The 6,000-nt window shown below is 47.2% G+C and overlaps 1 protein-coding gene across 2 annotated transcripts in view; it reads left to right on the forward strand.

The window, feature by feature from the left end:
• ADCK1 (aarF domain containing kinase 1) overlaps positions 1–6,000 on the forward strand; it is a 124,235-nt gene that overhangs the window by 107,969 nt on the left and 10,266 nt on the right. The window lies entirely within an intron of this gene.

Below are 6,000 nucleotides of genomic sequence, written 5' to 3' on the forward strand. Positions count from 1 at the left end.
ATTGAAACATAAATCATGGGCAGGCCCATGGCTAGTGGTTAAAGGAGCTGGGTCCCACATGGCTAACTGCAATTTAAATCCTTGCCCTGGTGGTTTGAAAAACATGCCAGGCATATGTATGTGCATGCCCAGAATCCCAACAGGATGGAGAAATTGAGAAGGGACTGTGGTGTAATGATGCCCCATTAGAGGGTGCTTTCTCTCCCTCTCTGGCAAATGAATATTCTTCTTGGCAATTAAAAGAAGAAGAAGAAAAATAGAAAGAATCAGAAAGCACTAGGTTTGGTTTTGAACCCAGTGTTCATGTTCAACATGTGTTGAATTATGCTGCAATTCCAACCCTCAGTCCATTCTGCCGTGCCAACAATACTCTATTTATCAAAAGATGGGGAAATTTACAGGGAAAAATGGGAAAGGACTTCCCATTGACCCAGGTAAGGTGGAAGAAAATGAAAATATTTCTGTGGAGCAAGCTGTTGCCCAAGCTAGAAATGCCACTTGCCATCAGCCTTCCCTCCCTCTCTCTGTCTCCAGCTAGCCATGACTCCTAAGAACCTGCTCCCATCTCCTCTACTATCCTGGGCAACTTTAATGAGTCTTGCTAGCCCAAGACCTGAGCAGGCTTCGTGGGCTTGGTGGATACCCCATGCCCTGGTTTCCAGGTGATGTTCTAGTTCACATATAAACTAGAGGAACTAGCAGAGGGACTAGCTGGACTCCCACATGACCGACCATGGCTCATGACACCAGGCACTTAGAAGCTCCAAATGAGAGCCACTTCTCCAGTTTCTTGTCATTAACTCAGAACCTCTTCTTTCTTCCTCACTCCTTGTCCCAACCCCAGGTATGGTTAAAGAGATTCCCAGTGCCCTGGTGTTCAGGGACTTCACCTCAGTGTTTGTTAGTATAAGATTGCTCCACCCCGTGAGCAAATCTGGCCTCAGTGTGAGGCAGTAGCAAATACTCAGAGGTTTACCTATCCTAGAGGAAGTCAAACTCACCTTCCTGGGTTCAAATCCCAGCTCTGCCAATCCCCTGTTGGATGACTATGGCAAGTTACCTGAATGTTGTGTGCTCCAATTTCCTCCTCTATAAAATGGGTTCATGTCAGTATTTCCCCCCTAAAGTTCTCATGAAGCTAAATGAGCTTGCCTGTAATGGTTATTATTATTATTAGAAATAGTATTACAATGGCACCCTGTGGTTGGGGTGGGATTGGAGCTTGTCATAAAACTCTCTAGGCAATGGTCTGGTGTTTCAAGCTGTTCTGCCTCCAGGAGCCTGGGCAGAAACTGGGGAAAGTGCAAAGAGCGTTTGGATGATTAACCTCCTTACACTAACTACCTGGCCGCTTCTGTGATTATTAGCATCCTGCAACACCAGCCTTCAGAGATCTTGGCCTAGCTTCCAAGATGCCCTCTGAGAGTATACACACACCTTCTCTTGGGGGTGGAAATAAATGAGTCTACACAATCATAGAATAATTAAAGTACTTTCAGCCGATTCACATTTTAAGAAAAATCCAAGAATAACTCCTTGATTTAAATATTATTTAGTAAATTAATTCTTTACTCAGCCTTTTTATAGATTTCTAGTTTTTTCCTTCTTCCCTACTGTTAGAGAATAAAGGTATTGCATAATTCCTGAAATTGCTTAGGTGAGTGACACATTCTTTTTACGTGGAACAATGAAGAGACTTCTAGTGACTTTTTTTTCTAAATGATGCTGTACCATGGCTCAGTTAATAGCATGGTTTTGGTGAGCTGACCGCCCTGGGTTTCCCTCAGAGACTTTTCTCCAAATGGATCGCCCTATTAGCTTCTGGAGAAGCCTTGCCTTCAGGTGGAGCTCTCCTGTGAGTGGAAAAGAGCAATGGTCTGGACATTGAGCCCTGTTCTCTAGAGCTGGTCCATCTGGGTATGGATCCCGGCTCTGCTAACTGTGACCAAGTGGCCAAATTTCTCCCACTCCTTCCCCCCTTTTTTATGATAGAGTGTGTGCGTGTGTGTGTGTGTGTGTGTGTGTGTGTGTGTGCATGCACAGGTGTTTGTGGAAGCATCTTCAGCAGAGTCTCACACACTGCACTCCCCCTTCTTTAGCCCTTCAGCTCCTCAGGATCCTGGGCATGTACACACTCCTGGTACAACCTGGCGATCTGAACTTGTGACTGCTCATATGGCTGTCAGTCTTGTAGGGCCCTATGCTACAGGGCAGAGGATGCCCGTGAGCACTCAGGCACTCTGTGTGAAGTGCCCGGAATGGTACCTGGCACAGAGTGTAGCCAGGTACCAGGGGGTGCTGCCTGTCTTCATGCTGATGCCACTGTTAACAGAGCAACGGACAGCCTTAGGGATGTTACTGTCTGTTCTTAAGAAGGTGACATAACTGAAGTGTTTTGAAGGGGTGATAGAAAGGGTTGTGTGTCCAGTAATGGTCTTAGGTTTTCCTGGGACCCTCTGTGCCTCTGTGAGTAGGAGGGGGCTGGCTGTCCTTCCCTGGGCATATTGATTCTCAGAGAAACTATTTATCACAGGTCTGGGATAGATTAAGAAAAATTATCCCAAACTTAGAAGTTAGGCCAAGAGAGTGCAGAGTGCCCTTTCCAAGTCCTTCTTGGGTACTGTTCAGCCAGCCTTCTAGAGGATTTTTTAATATCTAGGGAAATGTACTTTTGTTTGACTTTGCGACTGACAATTCATTAAGGACTCAGACTGAAGTCATACGTCAACTGGTAGATCTTATCTGGTAGAGTAGCAAATTTCTGTCCAGTTGAAATGATAACCCTGCAAATTATTATTTTTTAATGCCCCTTAGGACAATAATGAATTTTATATCTAATCCAGGCATCTTAGTCTCTTATTTCTGTTTAAATGTTCATAAGTGCCTACTTACTTAAAATTCTCTCTGAATGAGCTCTACCGTCTTGATTATTCCTTACTGATGAGTTAAAAAAATCTTTGATATGTGTTTATTCAATAGTTGCATGAGTTGTGTTTTTAAGGTTTTGAAAAATTATGCTTTGATGGTGCTGGCAGGTATGTATGTTTTCCAAGTTTAAAATGAGCCACCCTTAAAAACAAGCACAAGGGGCTGGATGGAGCTGCAGTGGCAAAACATGATGCTCTGTGAGGCGGACTCACATGGGGAGGTTCTCCGTTTGCTTCTGGAGACCTCCCTGAGTACGCTGGGCACATGTGTGCCCATGATCTGGGGCTGGCTGGTACTGGGCATGGATCATGAGGTCAAGAGTCTGTTGACCGTATCTGTGTGCCTTATATTGGGTGGAAGACTTTCTTACAGGCCATAATATCGAACCTTGGAGTTCGATGCTGCTCACTGAGGAAGTTGAGCAAATGGGGTTAGTCGCATGTAATTGCTAAGGAGACTTAGAGCCAGATTGAAAAGAGAGGTGACTAGGTGACTTACCACTCAGGTCACCCATGGTCAAAGCTGCAACACCAAGATGGCTCCAGAATGGAACGGCTGGGCTAGGCTGGCTCCCCTCCCATCTCTGGCATCCATACCTGTCTGTTCCATGAACATCAGTGGAAGGACAACCAGGTGGAGGTAGCTGGACGGGAGTGCGGGGATAGGGAGGGCTGCTCTGGTGGCTCGGCCTGTGGGATACCAGAAGCAGTTGGCAGTACCCCTCCTCCCTGGGCATCAGCAGCTCACTTCTCTCCGGGCAGCAGCAGCTCACTCCTCATGGGCAGGAGCTCCCCCATCCTGTGTCCCCAGACCCTTAGGGGCCATCTTTCAATATAGTAATAAGGGCCCAGAGCGATTAGCAATATTTCAGACAGCTTAAGGGAGATCATACATCTCCCCATGACAGGTCTGCCCAGACTAAATGAAATGTCATTTCTCTGCGTTTTGGCTGGAATTCCGTCAGCTCAGTCTGGTTGTGCTGCTTATCTCGGGCTGATCAGGAGCCCCGATTGCACCTTATGTGTGTCCTTGACAAATAAAAATGAGTGATTACTTAATAAATGCAATTGGGTTGGCAGATACAGCCTTTCAAAGCACGGTTCTGTGGAGCTCTAAAGAGACTAACAAAAAGGGGTTCTTGGTGGCAGGGGATTGGGGAGGGGGGACTGGCTAGCCCACCTAGGATCTGCTCTGACTGGGGCTTCCTCTCTGAGGAAACATAAAATGGTGGCTGTGGGACGTGGCATTTCAGACGAGTCTGAGAGCTTGCTATGGGGCCACGTCCTGCCCCTAATGCACACAGACCCCGAGTACTGGGAAGCCCATTTCACCCAAGAGATATGGCAGGAGGTGGAGAGCTAGTGTGGCAGTGTAGCACAGGCCTTCATCTCTAAGATGGTGTAATGGAACCTGGTCTCCTGACCTTCCATGTGTGTTATGAGGAATCAGTGACCCAACAGCAGGGCCACCCCGAGAGGTCACTGGGTTCCAAGCACTGTGATATTCTCATTTACCTCTACAGTAACCCTTGAAGGAAGGAAGCACTGTTATTATTTCTGTTTTCCTGAAGCTGAGAGTATAAGCAACATGTTTAAGGTCACAAAGCTTGCTGAAAGGTGCAGAGGTAGGTGTGAACCAGCACAGAGTAGCGGTTGCTAGAAGGCTGTTTGAATCCTGGGGCCACCTCTTCCCATCCATAGGCAAGTTAAGCTTTGGTTGCATCTCAGTACTTCCTCTGCAAAATGGACTCGTAATTGTATTTAACTTTAGGGTTGTTAATAAGGGTGCCAGCTGTTACCAAAGTAGCACTATTCTTAGAATTTAATTTGGGGCTGGTTATAGTTCCCTGCGATTTAAAGGAGATTAATGGGGTTGAGATAACATCACAGGCAGGACCCACAGTTTCTGAGACAAACACAGAGATGAGGGTCTCACCTACGTCGCATGCAGAGTCTTACATTGCCATGTTCGGCTCAGTTACAAGCAAGTGGATGCATAATAGAGCCAGTCTGTGGTACATAAATTATACCTCAATAAAGCTGTTTAACAAAACACAGCCAGTCCCTGCTATCCTGGGAGTTTATGATGGTGGACTCGATGGCTATTAATCAAAGAATCTGACAAATAGTTGCTAGTGCTATGAAGGAAAAGCCCAGTGTCCTATGAGGGTATTTGACAGAAGAACCTCACCTAGCCTGGGAGGTCAGGGAAGATGTCCCCAGGGAGTTGATGCTGACTTGGCGTGTGAAGGGAGAGAGGGACTGATCCAGATGCAAGGGAGATGACAGGCATACCCCAGCAGAGGGAATAGTGTGTGCAAAGGCCCCCGAAGTAGGAATGCACTGGGATCTTCAGTGAAGAGGAAGAATGAATGTGACCGGAGTGTCAGTGTAGTGCAAGATTAGACTGGGAGTGGGCCCTGCATTTGCAGGACTTTGTAGGCCAATTAAAGAAGTTGAATCTCTTTCTTAAGTGCCTAATCCTGTGTTTCCCACCCTACAGGCCCCAGTTTCTTTCCTGTGGGCTCGGATAGGTTTGGTAATGACCAACTGGGTCCAGCCCAGGCTGAGAGGAATGCCAAGGGCAGCAGATGTCTGGGGTGTCGGCTTTCTACGTGGAGCGTCTCTTTGTCCCCTGCATACCAGTCTTCAGACCGTCTATGGGTCTGGTCTGGCTGTATTCAGCAGCTGTTCCCTCGCTGGGAAGAGGCTTTTAGCTTTAATAAAAAAGGGAGCAGAGATAAGACGACTGCCGCGGCAGGGAGAGCGGCAGTGACAGGATGATTTAAATGGCCTCTCCAGTGTCATTTCTTCTGTGCAGACATCATAAATCAGATTAGCATTGGGCTCTGGTGGGAGGGGAGTAGAGAGAGGCAAGAAGGGCCTGCAGACCTGGGTCCACCTGAGACTGGCCTGGAGCCTGTGGGGCAGCCCCAGAGGAGGGTGGTGGGTCACCCATTATTGAGTTTTGGCTCCCTAGACCTGTATTTTGGAGAATAGGTGGGTGGAATAGATGCTCTCTTATCCAACCCCGCTTGATAAGAGATCAGAGAAGACAGAAATGGGGAAAGAG

Source organism: Tupaia chinensis, unplaced genomic scaffold, assembly GCF_000334495.1.
Source record: "Tupaia chinensis unplaced genomic scaffold, TupChi_1.0 Scaffold000528_1, whole genome shotgun sequence".
NCBI classification, from domain to species: domain Eukaryota; kingdom Metazoa; phylum Chordata; class Mammalia; order Scandentia; family Tupaiidae; genus Tupaia; species Tupaia belangeri.